The sequence below is a fragment of the Tyto alba genome, unplaced genomic scaffold (assembly GCF_018691265.1).
Source record: "Tyto alba isolate M040663 unplaced genomic scaffold, T.alba_DEE_v4.0 Super-Scaffold_13, whole genome shotgun sequence".
Classification (NCBI taxonomy): Eukaryota; Metazoa; Chordata; class Aves; order Strigiformes; family Tytonidae; genus Tyto; species Tyto alba.
The window spans coordinates 34,311,251-34,331,841 of record NW_024881275.1 but is presented as its reverse complement, the minus strand read 5'-3'; the positions used below and the strand labels follow the sequence as shown (position 1 = coordinate 34,331,841).

Below are 20,591 nucleotides of genomic sequence, written 5' to 3'. Positions count from 1 at the left end.
GATGGGGATCAACCATCTTGATGCTTAGCTCTTGCTTTACATTAGACTCATCTAATCTATTAATAATTGTATCACCAGCAGGTGCTTTTTTCCAGTTTGGATGTGAATTTCAAATGTAATTGACTTTCTCTGCCTGAGAAATTTGCTCTGTAATCCATCAGAAGCAGGAAGGTGCTAGTAGTCTAAAAAAGGCATGAAATAGTGACATTGTGAATTATTTGGTATATATTTACACCATGGTCCAAGAAATAGGAATTAAGCTCTTTCAGTAAAGCTCAACTTCTGTGTACCTCATTGTTTTCTATGTAGCTTCTTCCTTTTGGTATCACAACGAATTGATCATTGTATCTGGTTGCCCATTGAAATACAGTAGTTGTCTTAGGTGCTTCCAGTTCTAAAGAAACTTACCTGTCACAACAGCTCTGCACTGATTTTTCAGTCTCTGACAAAGGAAAACAGGAAAAAAAAAGGAAAAGAATATGAGAAGAGACAATGATGAAAAACTCTGTATTACAGCTCTCCAGGAAAGAAGATATTTGTGAATTGCAGTGAATCGTGTCAGCTGAAGAGACATCCTTCTCCATATGACCATTTTGCAAAGCACAAAGGTAATTTAGCAAATCATCTACTTAGAATTATGTAAGTTCTCTGATATGGTCCCCCCCAACATTATTCCTGCTTAGTTTGAGGGATATGGGATTGGTGGATGGACTGTTAGATGGATAAGCGATTGGCTAGATGACCACACCCAAAGAGTTACAGTCAACAGCTCAGTGTTCAAGTGGAAACCGGTAATGAGTGGTGTCCCTCAAGGGTCTGTACTGAGACCAATACTATATCTTCATCAAAGACACAGCTAGTGGGATTGAGTGCAGATGACAGCAAGCTGAGCAGTGCAGCTGATTTGCTAGAGAGAAGGGAAGCCATCTAGATGGACCCTGACAGGCTTGGAGAGTGGACCTGTGTGAAGCTCATGAAGTTCAGCAAGACTAAGTCCTGCACCTGGATCAGGGAAACCATCAATATCAATACAGGGTGCGGGATAAATAGATTGAGAGCAACCCTGTGGAGAAGGATGTGGGGATACTGGTGGACAAAAAATTGGACATAAGCCTACAGTGTGCGCTCACAGTCCAGAAAGCCAAATGTTTCCTGGGCTGTATCAAGAAGATTGTGGCCAGCAGGGTGAGGGCAGTGATCCTCCACCTCTACTCCACTCTCATGAGATCCCACCTGGAGTACTGTATCTAGTTGCCTGGTCCCCAATACAGGAAACACATGGACCTGTTGGAGTGGGTCCAGAAGAGGGCCACAAAAATTATCAGAGGGCTGGAAGACATCTCCTATGAAGAAAGGCTGAGAGAGTTGGGCTTGTTCAGTCTGGAGAAGAGAAGGCTCTGGGGAGACCCATTTGCAGCCTTTCAATACTTAAAGGGGACATAGAGTAGATTTAGATTGGACATAAAGAATAAGTTTTTTATGGTGTGGGTTGTGAGACACTGGAACAGGTTGTCCAGAGAATCTGTGGATGCCTGATACCTCGAAGTGTTCAAGGCCGGATTGTATGGGGCAGATGTCCCTACCCATGGCAGATGAGTTGGTCTAGATGATCTTTGAAGGTCCCTTCCAATCCAAACCACTCTATGATTCTGTGATCCTAAATGCTTCACTTTTACTATTTTTCTGATGCAAGACACATGTACTCGGGTACAGTCAGGAACATTTCTCAAACTGGAGAAAGTTTACATCTTTACCATGAAGTTATTTGTATTACTGGATGATGAACTCACTTTGACGTAGGGACTGAGCAAAGAGGAGAAATCTCATGCATTTTTTAAAATTATGAGATTATCTTTCCCACCCTCAGACTAAAGTGTCTGTAGATAGTCATCAATAACACTCTCAGAAACTAATATGTCTTATTGATCTCTTTGTTCAAGTACCATTGAAGTAGAAACTCACATGTTTCATTGTTGTTTGTTGTATCAAAGTACAATCTTTTGATGACATCAGTAATAGGAAAATGACATGTAGCTTCACTTGTGAGCTACTCACTTACCATGGTCACATAGATACAGCCTGAAGGTATTACAGTTATTTCTGTTGGAAAAAAACACTCCAAAAAAGCTGAGTGAAGGTGTTACTGGCTTTGATATAATGGGCTACAGATAGTAAAGGAGGAGTAAGCAAAGAATTTAGAAGGAAGTGTAACCAGCATATGTAAAATCTTAGCTAGACTTTTCACTGTGAATTGTACAAATGGGGGGAAATGGCTCATTTCAATACAGAGGAAAGAGGTTGAAAGAACCAGCTGCAGAACAGAAAGAGGGAGTGACTGCAAGCCTTAAGAGTACTGTTATCTAGTGGTCATGTCTTGTTCAGGAATATCTCAATTTGTCTGTTAAACAAGAAAAGTTGTGCATGTTTCACAAATAAACCAGGCAAAGATCGGTTCAAATAAAGGTGAGAAACTCACCAGAGATAGGAAAAAACATCTCCTCCACAAAGAAACCTAAGATTAGACAGCCTCATTCAAAGTTGTGATCTATCTAACTTTAAGGAAACATGTTAAGTGACAAACTATTTCTTGAGTGTTCTAGAGCAGATTCTAAACTACCAGTGCAGTTAAATTTGTTTCAGGATATGTGGAAGCACCACAACAATAGAAAGCTAGTGACTTAGGGGGAGAAGCTTTCAGAAATTTGCCAAAGTTCGGGTTTGGTTGACCTGAGTGAGAGAAGAGTTAGTACAACCAAAAATGCTTTTGAAATTCTTGTCTTTAATTTATTTAATCTGTTGAAATACCACCAAAATGAAAATTCAAATAAAAAAATAAAACCCCAAAAAAAAATTCTGGCTTTTTGACAGAATGTTATTTTGCTGGGACTAGCAAATAAAAAAAAAAAAAAAGGAGTAATTAAACAGAGAATATCAATCTTCTAACTCCATTTTAACAGTGGTAAATCAGAGACTATACAGTTACAGAGTTATTACATATTTTAATGGTACTATCACAATTATAGGGTGATATAGTTGTATCTTATCAAAAATAATATGTTATGAGCCTGATTGATAAACATGATTCATACATTTGCTGGGTACACCTGTAAATGTTTTTCAGAAAACAAAGCCACATGATTGTGACTAAGCAGTATCATAATTCAGAGGCCTGTTATAAACCACAAGATGGTCCCAAACATACTCTAACAATACTGAAGAAAGTAGTCCCTCATTTCTTTAAATCCTCGTTATTTTTTAAATTACCTATTTCTTCAAAGTATTTTAAACACATTACAGTTGGAGACCAATTTCTACAAATCAGTAAGAATTTTACTCAAAAGTCCTGAATGCATTTCTAGTTTAAATGTCAGCAGTTGTTTAAAAATGTCAAGTAAACATTGTAATACAGAAACCTGCAACCAAATAAACTTTGAAGCAATTTACATCTCCCTCTTGATTACAAAGTTATGAGAATCAGTATTTCCATGGCTTAATGTTTTGAATTCTTTGATTAACTTTTATTGTATGCTAATCATACTAAAAATATGCATATCTTCAAAGTCTTTTGAAGAAAAAAGACCAAAAATGAAACATATGCGAAATCTCCTATTCATGTTAATGGCAGCAGTGTTCCCTGGCACAGTCCTAGCCCTTTTTAAGTTTATGTGTTAGTCTTACAAGTTACTTCAGTGCAGCATGAATGCTCATGCAATATTGTTATCATCTGAGTCAGATGTGTACCCCTTTTGCTGATATTTATGCTTTCTTCATTGCTGTCCCCTTTTTTTAAAGAAGTATCTGGAGGTTAAGTTTTAGCACATGAAATTTAGAAAATATTTGTCCTATTTCTGTCAGATAATGGTCACACATTTGCTAAACTTTTTTTTCCTCTTTACAGTATGTAAGGGGAATATTGGAGTAAGAAACAGGAAATGTCACCATAGTTTTGGGAATAGGATGAATTTCTTATTTTTTATATATAAACAACATTAAAAGAGTTTTGGAAAGCACAGACATGTTTTTCAGAGTGGACTTTTCCTGTGTGGCTTATTGACTCACTAACTTTCAGACTATTGCAAAGGATTGTTCTTTCCCTGAAACCTTCAGCAAATGTCAATATGAATTTTTTTAAAGTGCAAGTTAAGGACCAGCAGAAGGAATAATTTGGTTAAATGTTGTACCTTCTGTTTTATACACAGGATTTGATAACTCTACTGCAACTGTCCATTATGGATACATTAATCTATTGTACTTTTTCTTCATTGTGTTTATAAGTTCTGTTTTCTTGAGCCCGTCTCTTTACAGAATACTAAGTGGATTTCAAAGTAGGATTAACTTGTAGGTTTAGTACACAAATCTGTAGCAATCACTGATATTCTCCTGTGAACCACAAGAGTGGGGAACTTGTGACCCTGCAGTTGGATACAGACCATGACTGTATTTCCTCAGGCCCATTGCCATCCCCTTATGCACATTTATTGGCTATCACTAAAGCATGAGCTAGTGACTGTAAAACATCTTTCGTAGGCTTATTTGGCCTTGAGCAGGGAGAAGATTCCACCCCCCACCCTCTGGTATTATCAAAATTAGTATCAAATATTAAATGAGCAATTGAAAAAAAGAATTCAATTAGTGGAGGAGGATCAGATTACAGTGAACTTATCTCCTGGGTCCACAGCCCATAATAATGACTTTATTTGGAACAAAATTATTGAAAAATACCAGTTTAAAATATGCCCTGTGTCTATTTCAGTCAAATTGAAACAGATATTTGTGGAGTTATGGGATGGTTGGAGTGGATGTATTTGAGAGTCAGAGATATGTTTTTAAGATGAGCCTTGAGTGTTCTTTATTAACTGAAAAATGTAACCAGCAAGGCAGGTTCCAGTATATTTGAACACATTCTTGAAAGTCTTACAACCTATTTTCAGGCAAAGCAGCAATCTCCTAGGGGGATGATGTGGTCTGAGCCTCACCCGGACGCAGTCTCTGGGGCGGGAAGCTGGGCATACTTCACAACCACTGCAGGCAACTTCACAGAGATTCTTCCTGTGCCTACATGATTCTTTCTTACATGAACCTTTCTGTTTTGTTCTTGAAAGAAACCCGGTCTGCCAGCTGGGTTCCTCAGAACAATTTTGGCAATAAATCACAGCCAGTGTGAGCACTTTCTGTCACTTGTAGAACTACTTCATGAGGCAAATATAATGCAAGTAGGCTGACTGCAGATAAAGTTTGTGTTTTATTGCAACAATTCTTTGAAACATCAATGAAATTATCTGTAAAAGTCCACAGGCTGGTGTCCTTCCAGGAAGTATTTTGATCTAGTGTAGAGCAAGCTAAATTAATGAAAAGAAAAAAGAAGTTCAGGCTTTTGTTATTTGTCTGGGTATCTAAGCATGACTTGCCACTGTTCCATCAGTTCTGTTGAAGGGTCACATCAACCTTTCCTACTTGCTCCTGGTTACTGATTTGTATCTGCTCCTTTGTGAAAATGTTAAGCAATATCTGTAACACAGTAAAAGAATAAGACATTAGCCTCATAATTACAAGAAAGACAGCTACATTCCCTTTGATTTTTTTTTTTTTTTTTTTTTTTTTTTTTTTTTTACATAGACAAAACCAGAAGATAGTTGGGTAGATTTTTTTTCTCAGTTCCTCTGGAGTGCCCATATATATACTCTCGCATTAGAAAATGTGTAGTAAAATAAATTAATACCTGATATTTACCCAGCATATAAAATAGACAGGCCTTCACTTCCACATAAATATTCCATGGAAACATTGAAGAACAACCTACATAATTCAGTGTTTGTTTGAATCTTTACCATTTTCTCTTAATTTGTCTGCATGCTGGTTTACTAGCCAATGATTCTGAGAGACAAGGAAGGCTTAAGCCATCTTTAACTCTTGTTTTTGGAAAGATAGTAAAGATCAGTCAGATAATTGCTTGTCTGGAGAATAATCCATTGAGCTCAATTAAAAATGAGATTTAAAAGTGTAAGAAGTGCAGTGCCATTTTTAGTTATATATTGTACTCATGTATGTCTTTTCAGGAGTTTACAAATTTGAAATGGGATCTCTCTGCTGTGAGTCCCATTGTGTGTATCAATTTAAAACAATACCCATGGGTTGCACCAGGCCTTGGGCATTTAGAAAAACTGACAGTTTGATATCTCTGTTTGAAGATCCAGGTCCTAAAATTTAGCACATTTATTCCAGTAGGTCTACTAATGGTTTCTTTTCCATACACTCACTAGGGACAGTGGTCACATAGTCTTTTTCTACTTTATATCTAGATATTGGTAAGAATATGTCCCATCTCCTGAATGGAGTCTAATTTTAACTCCAGTCACAATGTGATAAGGCCAAATTAAGCAATGTTGTCAGATCAGGAGACATAGGATTTGGGGGACTGCTGTGTAGCATTAAGATACAAGTGAGCTCTAAACCAGGGACAGCAGTAACAGTCTGGCCAGAGCAGAGCATCATTCACAACAGGCGAGCTGACTCAGCAAAGAAGTTGCCTTTGCTTTATTTAGCACTAATGTTTGACAAATGCCACCAACCTCTCATTTTTTAGCTGCTCTGTGGTAACTGCACACAGATAGTCTTTTTCAGACGCAGAGCAATTCAGTTCAGCTTGACTGGACTGAATCAGCTAAGACCATGTCCTATTTGCATGGGCCAGGAGCAGACAGAAAGGTGGCTGCTGTGGCTTGGCTGATGTGAGCTACATATTGTCTCACTCCTCAGTTATCAAAATGTACTGAACATTGCTGTATTTTTATGTGATTTTCTGTAGCTGGATCTTTTCCCCTACTAGCTTTTTGAGTCCTATAAAGATATCTTCTAAAATAACTGCCTTGATGTGACATTGTGCAAGATTTGACTAATTTAAACGTAATTACCAATTTTCTCACCTTGATGAGTGCATTCAGTTCTGATTAACTAATTTGAAAAAATGTACTGAAAAAATAGAAAAGAGAAGATAAAGACATTTCGGGGAGAGGTACAGTAGAAGCAGAAATCTAAAAAGAATTTTTTGCCTTTTTAATTTGGAAATTAAACTTGTTAGTAAGAAAGACATTCAGATATGTTAAGTAGGATAAAGAAGGTCAAGAGAAAGTCAATACAGGAATGATATTTTATTTTCTCTGAATACAAACCTAAAGTGCTTTCAGTAAACTAAAATGCAAGCTATATATATTTCAGTATAGCTTTAGGTGGTACCTTCATATTCTGTGGAACTCATTGCCACAGGATGTTACTTACAAAATAAGTATTTGCAGAAATGTGCACTAGATTTAGATAAGCTTTAATAAAATTACAGGAATTATCATCTTCATGCTTTAAATCAGTATCTGAGCACCTCACCTCTAAAGAAAACTTTTCCTGCACTACAGTACTGCAAAACCAGTTATCTTTTGTTATATGCATACCTTCCCCTCAGATATTTATAATTAGTTTGAGACTACCAGATCACATTGAACCACTGTTTTTTTAAGGTTATTGGCAGATTCATTTTTCCTAAATTATTTACATGACAAAGTCAGAAACTGCTAATGCTATGGGCCATGACAGCTAGTAAAATAATTGATTAAAATATTTAATAAGCTTGTGTGCAAGACATAACTCTAGATGGAGCAGTTCTCTTTGTTTGAACTTGCTTTGCTGAGCTGATAATGATTTCAGTAATTTAGTAACTATTAGACAAATGACTGGCAGAAATATGATAACACAGTTCTGTTGAAATATTCAAATTTAGATTGGCTTTCCTTAATAAGAAGTTCATGAATTAGTACAGGAGGAAACCTGTAGTAGGTGTTCACCTTCCCAAATTTATTATTTGAAATAATGGCAACAGATATTTTATGAAATAACAAGATTGTATAAAGCAGCAAAAAATAATTAAATATTTCTCATCAACCTTCTTGAATATATCATTTGCTTTAGTGGCAAAATAACATTTAGAAGAGAGAAATATGGAAAAGTTATAGCTAAATACTGGAGTTATGGAATTTAAGCTGCTGTGTCATGTGTCAGTGGTATAAGTGTTACCAGATTCATTTAAAATGCTTCAGAGCTCTGCTTGTTGCACTGTTCAGAGGGAAGCTGCATGTGGTCAACTTTCAGTCCTACCTCACAGGAGAAAAGTAGAGGTCACCAGTGGCCAGTCTTTCCCTTCTAACTCCTTGTCCACAATCAAGATGTCCAGGAAAATAGAACCAGTTATCCCATAGCATTTTTCTCTGGCTTCTGGAACCACCACAAGGAGCATGCTCAGCACCTCATCACTGTGAGTGCTACCAGTGTTCCCTCACCTGCTCTTCTCTATAGCTTTCTAAGAGAGTACACCTCCCTAGCATACTTCCAGAGAAGTAGTCCCATTCATTTAGTTTTCCTCCAACCCCCAATATTCATAACAGATCATTCATAGCAAAATTAAAGATGTAAACTGCAAAAAAACAAGAGGAGCAATATTCTTTGGTCTGACTGCCTCTATTCTTCATGAAAAGAAGAAGCAAAAGAGTAGGTTCCACTTAAGTTCCTTTTCCTAATTAAACTCCACTCCCGGAAAATTAAATGTAAAAAAAAAGGCCTTTCACACCTGGTGTCCCCAAACCTGAGTGGATGCTTGAGGTAAATCTGTGCACATTAGCTTAATTTTCCTTTCCTTCAGAATGAGACTTTAAGGAAAGCATCCCTTGGAGTCCTGCTTTTTGTTAATGACCATTCCTCATTTTGAAACTAGCCTCAAACTACACAAGCAAAATAGTATGTGCATAAAGACTAGATGATAAGAAGTTAAAAGAATTTATTCTGTAGAATGTGCAATTCTTTGCACACATAGAGTAATAAACACTGTGAAAAGGAAGGGGTTTGTACCAATGTGGAAATACCTGCAATTGAGAGGATGACAATTATAGTTCTTCCTTTTCACTTTCTTCTCTGTCCTCAGCCTTTTACACAGTTGGTATCATGGACCAAGTTTCATTAGTGGAGATTAAAAAAAGATTACTCAATTACAGGACTTTATTAATGCAATTTTTTAATCTGTTTTAATAGTCTGTGACTTTCTGTACTCACCCTAGATCTCTGTATTATACTACTAACAAAGTATTGCAATTTTATAATAAACCTGGAAACAACTTCAAGACTCACATATTCTATCAGAATTGACTTCAATATCAATATTTCTCATCAAACACTGTAAGTGGATATCTAATGTATGATTGACTTTCTTCAACAATATTGCCTCCCAACTTCTCATGAAAAGTTGCCTTTATAACTTTTTTGCAACATAATTTCCTAATATTTATTTTTTTTTTCTTATATGCATTGAACATGCTGATTTTCCCCATATTTAACAGTTTATCCCTTCCCTCTGTCCCATTCCATCTTGTCAATCCAGGCCAATCAAATTATAACTATTCTCTTTATTCTGCCTTCTTCAGAATTTGTTTATACAAAAAAATACATTAAAAAATTGACTGTTTAAAAGGTAAAAAACCCTTTCTAATATGTTAAATGAGGAGGTACCCTAGGGTACAGATTAATGACCTATTAATATTCCTTTTAGATGGTTTAAACCAATTTCCTTTCATTCCATCCTGCCTGACAGCACACTGCAGTCATGTATTCATAGGGTGGTAATAAATGCCCCTCCAAGATTTTTCTGCTAAACTGCAAGCCATCAGTAGAGTACCTATTCAAGGAAAGAACAGGATTTGCTGGGCCTCTGGCAAAATAATCCCACATTAGATATGGAGAGGCAAGATGCTGAACCACATTGCTAAATGTGATGCTTTAACAGAAAGCAATCCATGGGATACTTCTGTTTGCCAGCAGTCGGAGGTCTGAGTCAACAGGAATATTGTCTACCTCTCTCCTGATCTAGATGAGTTGTGTCATTACAGATTAATAAATTATATGGCCTGACTTTATAGTTTCAGCACATTAGTCACTCCACAATCATATTCAAGATAAAAAAAAGCAGGGCATACATTTTCTAATTGGGAATTTCTAAATCAATATTCATTTTACAAAAGGAGCTATGTTAACAAATGAATATGGGTGGTTGGCAGAAAGGAAAATTATGCCTGGAAGAACTTACAAATCACAAAGGAAAGCAATCACTTAATTTCCATTGAGTGAAATTAATTTCTGTTGAGCAAGTAGCAGGTAGCAAGACAAACACTGCACAGTACCAATTTAGATGTGATTAAAAGAAGGCAAAAGATGAGAAAGATGCATGGAGTTTAATGAAAGGTTATGAAATACTGGAACATTAACTCTAGGGTAAATAAATAGTGGATTTTTCTCAGAATACAGTACCTAACATCAGACCAATCATGATACATAATGTAAAATTACTGGCCAGTTCCTTTGGAAACAAGTCACAGTTTTGCCATTAGCTTCGATGGCAGTGAGAGGGATGTATTTACTGAATTTGAGTATATTGTACAGCTGTAAAGTCAAATTCACAGCTGAAAATATTAATCTAACTCTGTGAAATAAATTAAATCCAGTGAGGATCTTACCTGAGAGGGGACTGAAAACGTTGGTGCACAAACACAGATGTCTCTTGCACAGTTCATACAGAGCAGTACATGTTGAAGCATTAAGTATCCACTTATTATCAAATTAACTATGAGATGAAGATTCAGAACTTCCACAGCTTGATTCCTTCAAAAGCATCTTTGATGTACAGCAATATCTGTTGCCAAAGTCTTTTACCTGTTCCCTACAATCACACAGATACTCATTTGTACATGTGGACTAATATAACTTTTCTCAATTCTGTATGTTTTTTAACCAAAACAGAAATGAAAAAAAAAAAAAAAATATGAACACCTCACAATAAGATCAGGCTCCCAGAGCTGGAAAGAAAAATATATTTTCAGAACATGTCCAAACCAAGTTTAAGTATTGATTTAAGGTTTAGAATATTATTGTTCTTTCATTGAAACAATAGCCAGTTTTCTCATGAAGGTCCCAATTTCACATGAAGTCACTGAGATTTAAAATAATTTCCTGAAGGAGTCTCTAGTTTCCATTGCTTTATTTCAGGGCTCACAGAATTCTCTAAATAATCACTTAATGTAACACATTGTTGTACTTTTAAAAAATCAGTCCTGCCTCTTAAAAATAGGCCTATTTTCATTGCAGTGGTATTTCTTTGCATCTGTCTCACAGCACCAAAGTGTGTGTGGGATATCTTAAGAACAAATTATGTAAAGAACAGCAGAATTGTTAATTTGAGAGTTACGGATAAAGATTCCTAAATTTAGACAACCATCTCAAAGACCTCTCACTAAACTTTCTCAATAATTCTCTCACAAAACATTTTCAATACACAGAACATACTCTAAAAAAACCCTGTGTGCCCCTTGAGGCCATATTACAGTAGAAACAGAGTCTAGATGTTTTGTCTAAGCAGGAGCAGGCATGGTTCAAAGCAATAAGGTAAAATGCATCATAAACAAGCTTCAGCTTTCATGCCTTCCTGAGTCTGAATCTCTGATGAACAACCCACTGTACTTTCAAGCTGTGGTGCTATAAAGGAAAGGGAAATGATCTGGGTTTTGTGTTTTTCCTTTTAAGGCAATAAAGGAATCTCACTGAGATAGATTTCTCATAAGAAGTGCACCAGCTCTCCCATGAAAACTATTCTGTGTGACCCAAAGCCAGGACCATGTCTACATAACTTTGCACAAGAGTGATCATGCTTGTCAACATACCAGTAGGTATTTGAAGTCTCTACTGGTACTTTTAAGCGCTGCTCTCCTGTTTTGAACATATTCTGCCATTGTCCATCTTAAGAAATCCAACTGAAGGAAAAAATATAAGGTGGTTGTGGTCCTTACTTTATAGGAATTTATGTGGAGACAGGACTTAACACTATGATTTCTGCTAGTTGGGGAACAGATTATTTCCAAGCACTTACCTGGTTTTGATCACATAACCCCGGTGTCTGCACACAGAGAAGAAGAAACAGTTGAGCGCTACTGACAGCTGAGTCGTTAGTGTTTTCTCTGCTAGATGTCAGCAATCTGATGGCTGCAAGCAATGTTTTCCAAACAGTAGGCAAAATCCCGCCCCTGCAGATTTCAGTGGCAAAACTCAGCTGACTTCACTGGGATCAGGATTTCATTTAGTGTCTCTGTATTTTAAAACTCAGAATTTGCCAGAGGCATAGTCCTTCAGAGATAAATAATTCTTACAAAACAGAAAGAGAGAAAACCCCATTGCTTTCCTATCAGCTAAAAATCTTCCATAGCAATGAGTACAAGAGCAAATAATCTTTCTCACTATATCTTAAGGGGCTTTATAGTGTATATAAAGTGTAATCTCTCATTGGATCACAACAACCTGTTTGTTGCATTCAGGCGAGAGCCACTATTCCTATGTGTGCAATTGGATGATCTATAATAAGTGTTGCTGTGGAGTTTGATGTTGCTGATAGCTCCACTTCCCAGCAGTGAAGCTTCTTCTAATCAGTTTTCCTCTTAGTGAAGGTGTATTTGACTTAAGTAGTATCTCCAATTTACCTATGAAAAATATTAAAATAATCCATAATGATGTAACAATAAATGAACAAGTTAAAAAATGTCCCACTAACCTTAACATCCCCTTATGTAAATTTGCTCTCACTATCACTAACCCCAGATATTCAAAACCCAAGGCACTGGAATTCTCTAGCAAGTCCCATGGTGGTTGTTTAGACAGGCTATAGTATAAATGTACATCCCAGCAAAATTTTACTTTCAGATGATGCATAAAGAGTCAGCCATTTGGGGCTTTAGGGTCATTCTTCGATATAATTTTTTGGTATACAAATACAGTTAATTCAAAAGACTACTAAATACTTTCTCCTCATTTATCCTGAAATATCAATATAACATCTGAAAAAAAAAACTAAGGGAACAGGACTTCATTCTTCTAAAGATTCAATCCTCTTTGATAAGGATCAAAAGTACTGGAATCAGATGAATTATATTATTCATAATGCCAACAACCACTGCTGTCATGTATACATATACAGTCATTCATTTGTGTCTAATCAGAAGGTGTCTCCCTATAGCTCCATGACTTGCATGTACATAAAATGTGTCTGACTGTATACCTGGAGTGACAGAATTTGAATAGACAAAGTGTTGTACAAGTTGGCAGAATTGCTTAAACGCACATGTATGTACACGATGTATGAAAGGGAAAAGAGTGGAGCAGTCACATCCCTCTCCTACTTTTTAATCTGTGATCAAATAAGCTGATCTTGCAGCCCTCAAGTGTTTTTTATATTAATGATATAATGTCATTCATTACTTAGTTTTAAAACGTTCAATATACTTTATAACAGGTTAGAGACTAAAACAAGGTCAGGTTACTACATCTTTTATCTATCAGGTTCTGCCTCTAAGGCAGAAAAGAACATTAAAGTTTTTTTCATTGCTGTACATTGGCTGTATTTTACATCATGGGTTCTGAGCCCACAATAAGGTAAATATAATCAACTTGGTATGAAAATCATACTGTTTTCTACAATACTGTGTCTTTTAATAGCTCAGTGTTTTATTTGGCAAATAGTTTCATGCAAAGTGGGATAAGAAAGGTAGGTGAAAATATATTTAGTTGCCCGCTTTGAACATGGTAGCATAGATTTTTGAGATTTTTAAAAATAACTTTTATTTGAATGTAATAAATATGAATTTGTTGTTTTAATTGCTGTTGACTTTGAATTGTTTCCAAGTTACTTCTTACTGACATGCATAAAAATTAATCAATTAAAAATATATATAAAAAACAGCACATGTAAAAAACCAAACAATTTTCACTTGTATATTTCTGTTTCATTTAATGTTAAAATCTTCATGGTTTGGGTGTATACTCATAGGAGCATAACACAATAGGCTTCCCAGCTACCTTTATACCATATGTTGAGATGTGACTCTTTTTTTAGGAATTGCAAGCACTTAAAATTACTTGGTTTATTATTTTCCTCTCAAGAATTTCTAGTTGTTCTAATTTGTCAGTTTATTTTTACAAAGAAAACCAGAAATAAATAAATGCATTTAATTTTTTTTTTTTTTACTTGACATACTCTGATTCAACAAGTCAAAACAAAACAAACCAAGAAAAAAAGGAATATCTTAATCATTAAAAATCAGGGGGAAAAAAATGGAATCATATACATGGCTTTGGGTGAATACAACAGATGTTAGTTCCTCTAACCATAATCCACAACATCAAGTAGTCCTGAAAGACACTACAGGGAAGTAGATTCCAAAATGCCTGGATTGTCATGATATTGTGTTTGAATTCTAACTGTTACTCATTTCAGTTAGGCTCAGTTTCAGGAAATCTGAGAAGCTTTGAAACATATGTGCCTACATTGCTAACTGTCTTTCCCCCCCGCCTCTTCCTTTCATTATCTTCTCCCCACAACCTTTTCTTCATTTCCCTTGACTTCATTCAACTTTCTCATGCTGGCATCCATAATGAATAAATTCACTGGTACAGCTAGGAATATATTACTCTTGAATATTCCCTGCGGCAAAGTTCCATCAAAATTGCTTATCAGTGACAGATGCCCACTCAGAGATGCAAAATTGCCTAACTCAGTCCTTCCTTTCCTACCCACTTTTGCAATATGTGAATGAAAAGGGAGGTAAGAGGACAACAAACTTTGCCTCTAATGTACAAACCTTTTAAGTGTTCCAATTATTCTGATTCCCATCCAGGATGCTGGAAGTTTACTTATTCCATGTGTGCCGGCATCCACCAGCCAGCAAAAATAAGGCCATTTTGAATAATCTAATTGTTTGAACTGCTTTCCAAAATTAATACTCTCAGGACATTTTTTCAAAAAAAAAGGAAGGAGATGGGAAATAACACTCTCAACCTGTATGAATAGTTCCTGGTTCACTCATGTTCACACACACACAGTGCAATGACAGCACTTTCTCTAATGATGGATTCAGTTCCTTGCCTCCTCTAGCTTTTTCTGTAAGATAGAAAGGTTATTCTGCTTTAATACCACTAAACCACATTATTAAAAGTTTGGCCATCACTTCAACAGGCACAGTATTTCAGGTGCAATACTAATGTCAATAGACCTGTTGCTGTTAACAGATGGCAAGGCACTTGGGATACATGTTGGTGAATGCTTACACATGATTTCTACCTCTGAGAAGGCAAGAGGGTGGAGGTATCTTTGCACTCTCTGCTCTTTTACGACTGCTGTTTGTGCTAGGATGGCTGCACTAGGTGCACAGGACATTCACCAGGTTAGCAGCAAACATGACTAGCATGGATTCCTTAACCAGTCAGTCATCCTGAACCACCAAATGACTGGAAAGGCTTCCATGCACTGGCTTTCCAGTGTGTATTCACTGATGTAAGGCCTTTGACATGGCCCCTCACAACATCCTTCTCTCTAAAGTGGAGAGATATAGATTCGATGGATGGACTGTTCAGTGGATGAGGAATTGTCTGGATGGTTGTATCCAGAGGGTAGTGGTCAATGGCTCAATGTCTGGATGGAGATCTTTGACAAGTAATTGTCCCTCAGGAGTTGTATTTGGACCAGTACTGTTTAATATCTTCATCAGTGACATAGACAGTGGGATCAAGTGCACTCTCAGCAAGTTTGCAGATGACACTGAGCTGTGTGGTGTGGTTGAAACACTGGTGGTGCCATCCAGAGGGACCCAGAGGGCTCGAGAATTGGGCCCATGTGAACATCATGAGGTTCAACAAGGCCAAATGCAAGGTCCTGCACCTGGGTCAAGGCAAGCCCCAGTATCAGTAAAGGCTGGGGGATGAAGGGGTGGAGAGCAGCCCCGTGGAGAAGGTCTTGGGGATCAAAAACTGGACACAGGATGGTAATGTGTGCTTTCAGCCCAGAAGCCAACCATACCCTGGGCTGCATTACAAGAAGTGTGACCAGCAGGTTGAGGGAAGTAATTCTGCCCCTCTAATGCATTCTTGTGAGACCCCACCTGGAGTACTGTGTTCATTTCTGGAGTCCTCAGCACAGGCAAGATATGGACCTGTTGGAATGGGTCCAGAGGATGGCCACAAAAATGATCAGAGGGGTGGAACACCTCTCCTGTGACAAAGGGCTGAGAGAATTGGAGTTGTTCAGCCTGGAGAAGAGAAGGCTCCAGGAAGACCTTATTGCAGCCTTTCAGTACTTAACGGGGGCTTACAAGAAAGATGAGGACATACTTTTTAGTAGGGCCTGTAGCAATAGGACAAGGGGTAATGGTTTTAAAATAAAAGAGGGTAGATTCAGACCGGTTATAAAGAAGAAATTTTTTTTGGTGAGCATGGTGAAATCCTGGAACAGTTTTCCCAGAGAGATGATAGATGTTCCATCCCTGAAAACATTCCAGGTCAGGTTGGACAGGGCTCTGAGCAACCCGATTTAGATGAAGATGTCCCTGCTCATTGCAGCGGGGTTAGAGTAGATGACCTTTAAAGGTCCCTTCCAACCCAAACTATTCTATGATTCTGTGTGTTTTTGGAAGGGCATAGCACATATCTTATGCAAGGCACAACTTAGGCCCTGCTTAGAAACAGAGATAGAGGTATGAAAGCCTGGTTTATTGAAACTCATTGAAAGACATCCTCAAACCTGCAAGTCTGTCAATCAAGTCTGTGCCACTACTTGGCAAATCTGAGCTGCTTTGTATTTGTTGGGAGGAAGCGTAACAAACTGAGAAGCTTTGTCTGGTTTTGTTGTGCACAAACCACATGAAATCTGGTCATTTTGATCCTTTTTTTTTTTTTTTTTTTTCCAGATATGAAAAGCAACTGTATACTGTCAGGCTGAAGTATCTTGTTATATATCAAGAGAGCAGAGCAAAGAGGCAATCTCCAGAGAAAGCAAAGTGCCAGTATGTCTTTTACTCTACTACAGAGACTGTGCCATAATAGAAAGAAGTACCCTCTTGCACTCGAGTAGCACCTCTCTCTTTAAGAAAGCTTTTCCAGGAAAGTAGACAAGACTGCTGAAACATCCATACAATCCCACTGCAAAAGAATTCCCACCCCCTCCTTTTTTTTTTTTCTTTTTTTCCAATTTTACTCTTTATTCAGAGTCAAATATGGGGTGTAAACTGAGACAAAAAAAAAAAAGCTATGTGTATTCTACATATGTCTTGTGGGAAGTTCTTCATTCTGCACACTTATAATATTGTTGGTTGCAACATGCTATGTACCTGGGTTCAAAGTGAAGTTTGTGCCTTTGTTCTCTTGCCAGTATTTTTGCTGTATTCCAGAAGACTACTGCATCCTTCTTTGTCCCTGTAGATCTCCAGCATGCTTTGTAAATTTGAACTTGGCAAAAATATATTTTAATACAAATACAGCAAAAGAGAGAAAAAGACTTTAAAGAGATTACATCCAGGCTTTCTGTACTGAGGAGACAAAAAAAAAAAAAACAAAAACATGATATTTTGTACTGGTTACAGTAAAGACAGTCTAAAATACAGTCCCTCAGACCAACTTTCTGCAAGCAGGAAATGTTGAAAGCTACTGAAAACAGCTTTCCCTTTCCCGCTCCATTTCTCTCCTTCCTTCCCCCCTGCACCCCTATGCCATTAATTCAGCTCAAAGATATTTTGCACAGGTGTTTATGTAACTGTGATACACTGGGAAAATTCCAACTCAAATGGATTCAGCTCAAAGATCTCCTAACCACACTTCCATCAGCACGGTGGGGTGGTCTAGATCCATAGTAAATGGCCAGTTCAAGAAATTCTGCAGGCCTTCTCTAACCTCCTAAAGCAGGCTCCTTAACACTGGTGTGTATCAATGAATCCATTGCTAGTAAAGAATTTCCTGTTAGGAAAAATATTGCAGTCCCAATGCAAGCAGGGTAAGAGTTTAAGTGACTGTCTTGATTTTTCTTTTCCCTGTGGTTTGCATGGAAAACACATCTCCAATTGTTTTACCACAAGCTAAGTTGTTTCAACCAGTTGCCAGTAGATAATTTAAAAATGGTTGAAGAGATATTTGGGTCCCAGCTATTCCAAAACATTACCTTGCATGGTTGCAAAAATTAATGTTAAGAAATAAAATTTGCTTGTATAGTAAAGGCATTTACTTAGCATTATAAAAGCTAAATGCTGAATCATTTTTTGATGCAAAATTAAAAAAATATTTGGGGAAATTGCTCTCTTGGCAAAGTTACATACATTCATTTGAAACAAAGGATCATTTAAAAGCAAAATAAAGGAATCTGTGGTGCACATAGTCATTGAGAGTCTTTGGCTGTAAATTCTCCTCCCTTTTCTCTTTGGAAGCACATGTCTTTGCCTGCTGTTCATCAGCCTTGATTCTGATGGGGTGATTTTCAGTCAGCTGTCTCTATCATTTTGGCACAGACAAAAATCCTTTAAAAAATGTTACACTTCATCAAAGTGTATCATGAGACTTCACGGTCATTATCTCAATGGCCGCTCTGATGTGCTACAATTGGCAGGGCCACAGACGGTGGGGGGTGTATTAGAAGAAAGCCAGTGTTTCATGTGGAAAGCTGGCAAGCCTCTCCAAGCTTCTGTCAACAACTCAGCGGTCTGATCCGATGCACTGAGTGCTGATTATGCTCTTGTTTCTGTAGGAAGTAAACAAGAAAATGAATTCCACAGCACAACACAGCCTCTTTGTATCTTCAAAATGGTGTGGCTGGAAGCCAGCCAGACTCGTTGAAAGTTTGGCCATTTGTATCATCAGGGCCCTGGTACTGATGGAGGCTTTGATTACAGCTTGGATCCAGCACGGAGACCTTTCATGGACAACCACTCAGCAAATAAAGGCATTGATAGGTTGTTGGGTCAATTTAGCCATAAGGGTGCAGAGCAAGGTCCTTTTGAAAAGACTAATGGATTAGCTACACAACCAGTCCCACTGTAGGGCCTTATTTCTCAAGTAACTTCATGACTGCTTTCCAGCTTGGCAGGGACTCTCTTCCTCTAAAGCTAGCTCCAGCCCGTTCTTGTTATCAATAGTGCAGCTCAAAGGATTAGACACAAAGAGCTTTACAATTTAATGAAAACAGCTGTTGAAACAACAATTAAGGCAAACAATGGTTTGCATGAAAAACTATTAATTATGCAAAGTTATGCAGAAAGTAGAATACTCTTTTATTCATAACCACCTAATGTGACTGACAGAAAGTTAGACACCTTCTCCACTGTTGATTTAAAGGTGTCAGCAAGTGGTGTCGCTTATAATAATATTCACCATTTTTTGTTTTGTTAACATTTGAGCAGCTAATGTTTTAAAGCCTGTGAATTCTCTGTGGCATGGCTGCAGCAGGAACAAGTAAAACAGTAATCTAACAGCTAATATTTCATGTTGAGGCAGTGTTGAGCTCTGAAGTTTACTGTGCTACTTTACTACAAACAATGCCTTACACACGCAGTATGCCATATCACTATTTAAATGTATTCTTCCCTTTTGTACTCTATCCCCTTTACGCAGTCTGTTCCATCATGTGCCTTTGTGGTGATACCTTAAAGGCAGGCACTTGACCAAATCGCTCACCACAGGTTGCTTCAACAGCATCCACTTGATGCCCCCTTCTTCTGTCACTGAACTGTTAGACCCTTACCTTCCTGTCCCCCTTCTCACTGACTCTCAGAAATTCATTGCTTCTCTATTTGCAGTCTCCATCCTTGACTAGCAGCGCTGAGAATTGACTTACGGTCTTTTGAATACTGTATGTTCCACATCTTGCCTCCTTACAGCACCTTGAGCCATCATACCAAGAAGTCCCATTTAAAATGTTATTAACTTTGCAGATATAAACACTCTTATGCCTCCAACTACTGTTTATTTCAGGCTGCCAGTTAATTGGCATACTCTAACACCCTTATTAAGCCAGCTTGAAAATATTGCTTCAGAATGCCTTGGGAATTTAACTAATTTCATGCTAGAACTTAATAAGTAAGATCTGACACTCTTTCATATCTTCAGTAATCCATTAGGTGACTGTAACTCCTTTCAGTGACTGGATGAAAGCTTTATTAGTCATAGGGTCTCTACTCTAAACATGTCACCAGAATTTAGTACAGTATCGGCACTAAAATGAGATTGACTTTCTGACTAAATAGACTTTCAATGATATCGCAGAGTGTAGTTTTGGTTATCCACTTTAAAAGTTTTCAGCTAAACAGGATTATAATTTTATTCAAACATTCATTTTTGTTTCCTTGGGCAATTTTAATTTAACAACAAATATATAGTAGTGACATAAAATTAAGTAAAATAAAATAAAGTAAAATAAAATAATCAATCCATAGATTGTGAAATAGAGTTGTGCCAAATTACGTTGTTTAAGAATCTCACCCAATATTTAAATCAATGTCCTGCAATGCTACTTCCTTCTAAAGTCCACTGCATAAAATTGCTTCCCTCCCCCATTTAATTTGTTAAATATCTTCCTTTTCCCCCTTTTCACACTCAGTTTCATAAACTGAAGAGTTGTTTTATCCATGCTGGCCGATGTTTTAAATTTGATCTAGCAGTCTCCAAAAGTTCATTAGCATGTTTGCCGGCAATACTCCAGTTAATGTATA

General features: G+C 37.3%; 1 long non-coding RNA gene across 1 annotated transcript; it reads right to left on the bottom strand.

The window, feature by feature from the left end:
• Window positions 1–4,819: 4,819 nt before the first annotated feature.
• On the bottom strand, window positions 4,820–12,058 carry LOC116958914. Its single transcript, XR_004405546.2, has 3 exons — window positions 11,951–12,058; window positions 8,904–10,747; window positions 4,820–5,508 (listed from the first exon to the last, which is right to left on the bottom strand). It is a non-coding gene; the product is annotated as an uncharacterized LOC116958914 (long non-coding RNA).
• Between the last annotated feature and the right edge of the window lie 8,533 nt (window positions 12,059–20,591).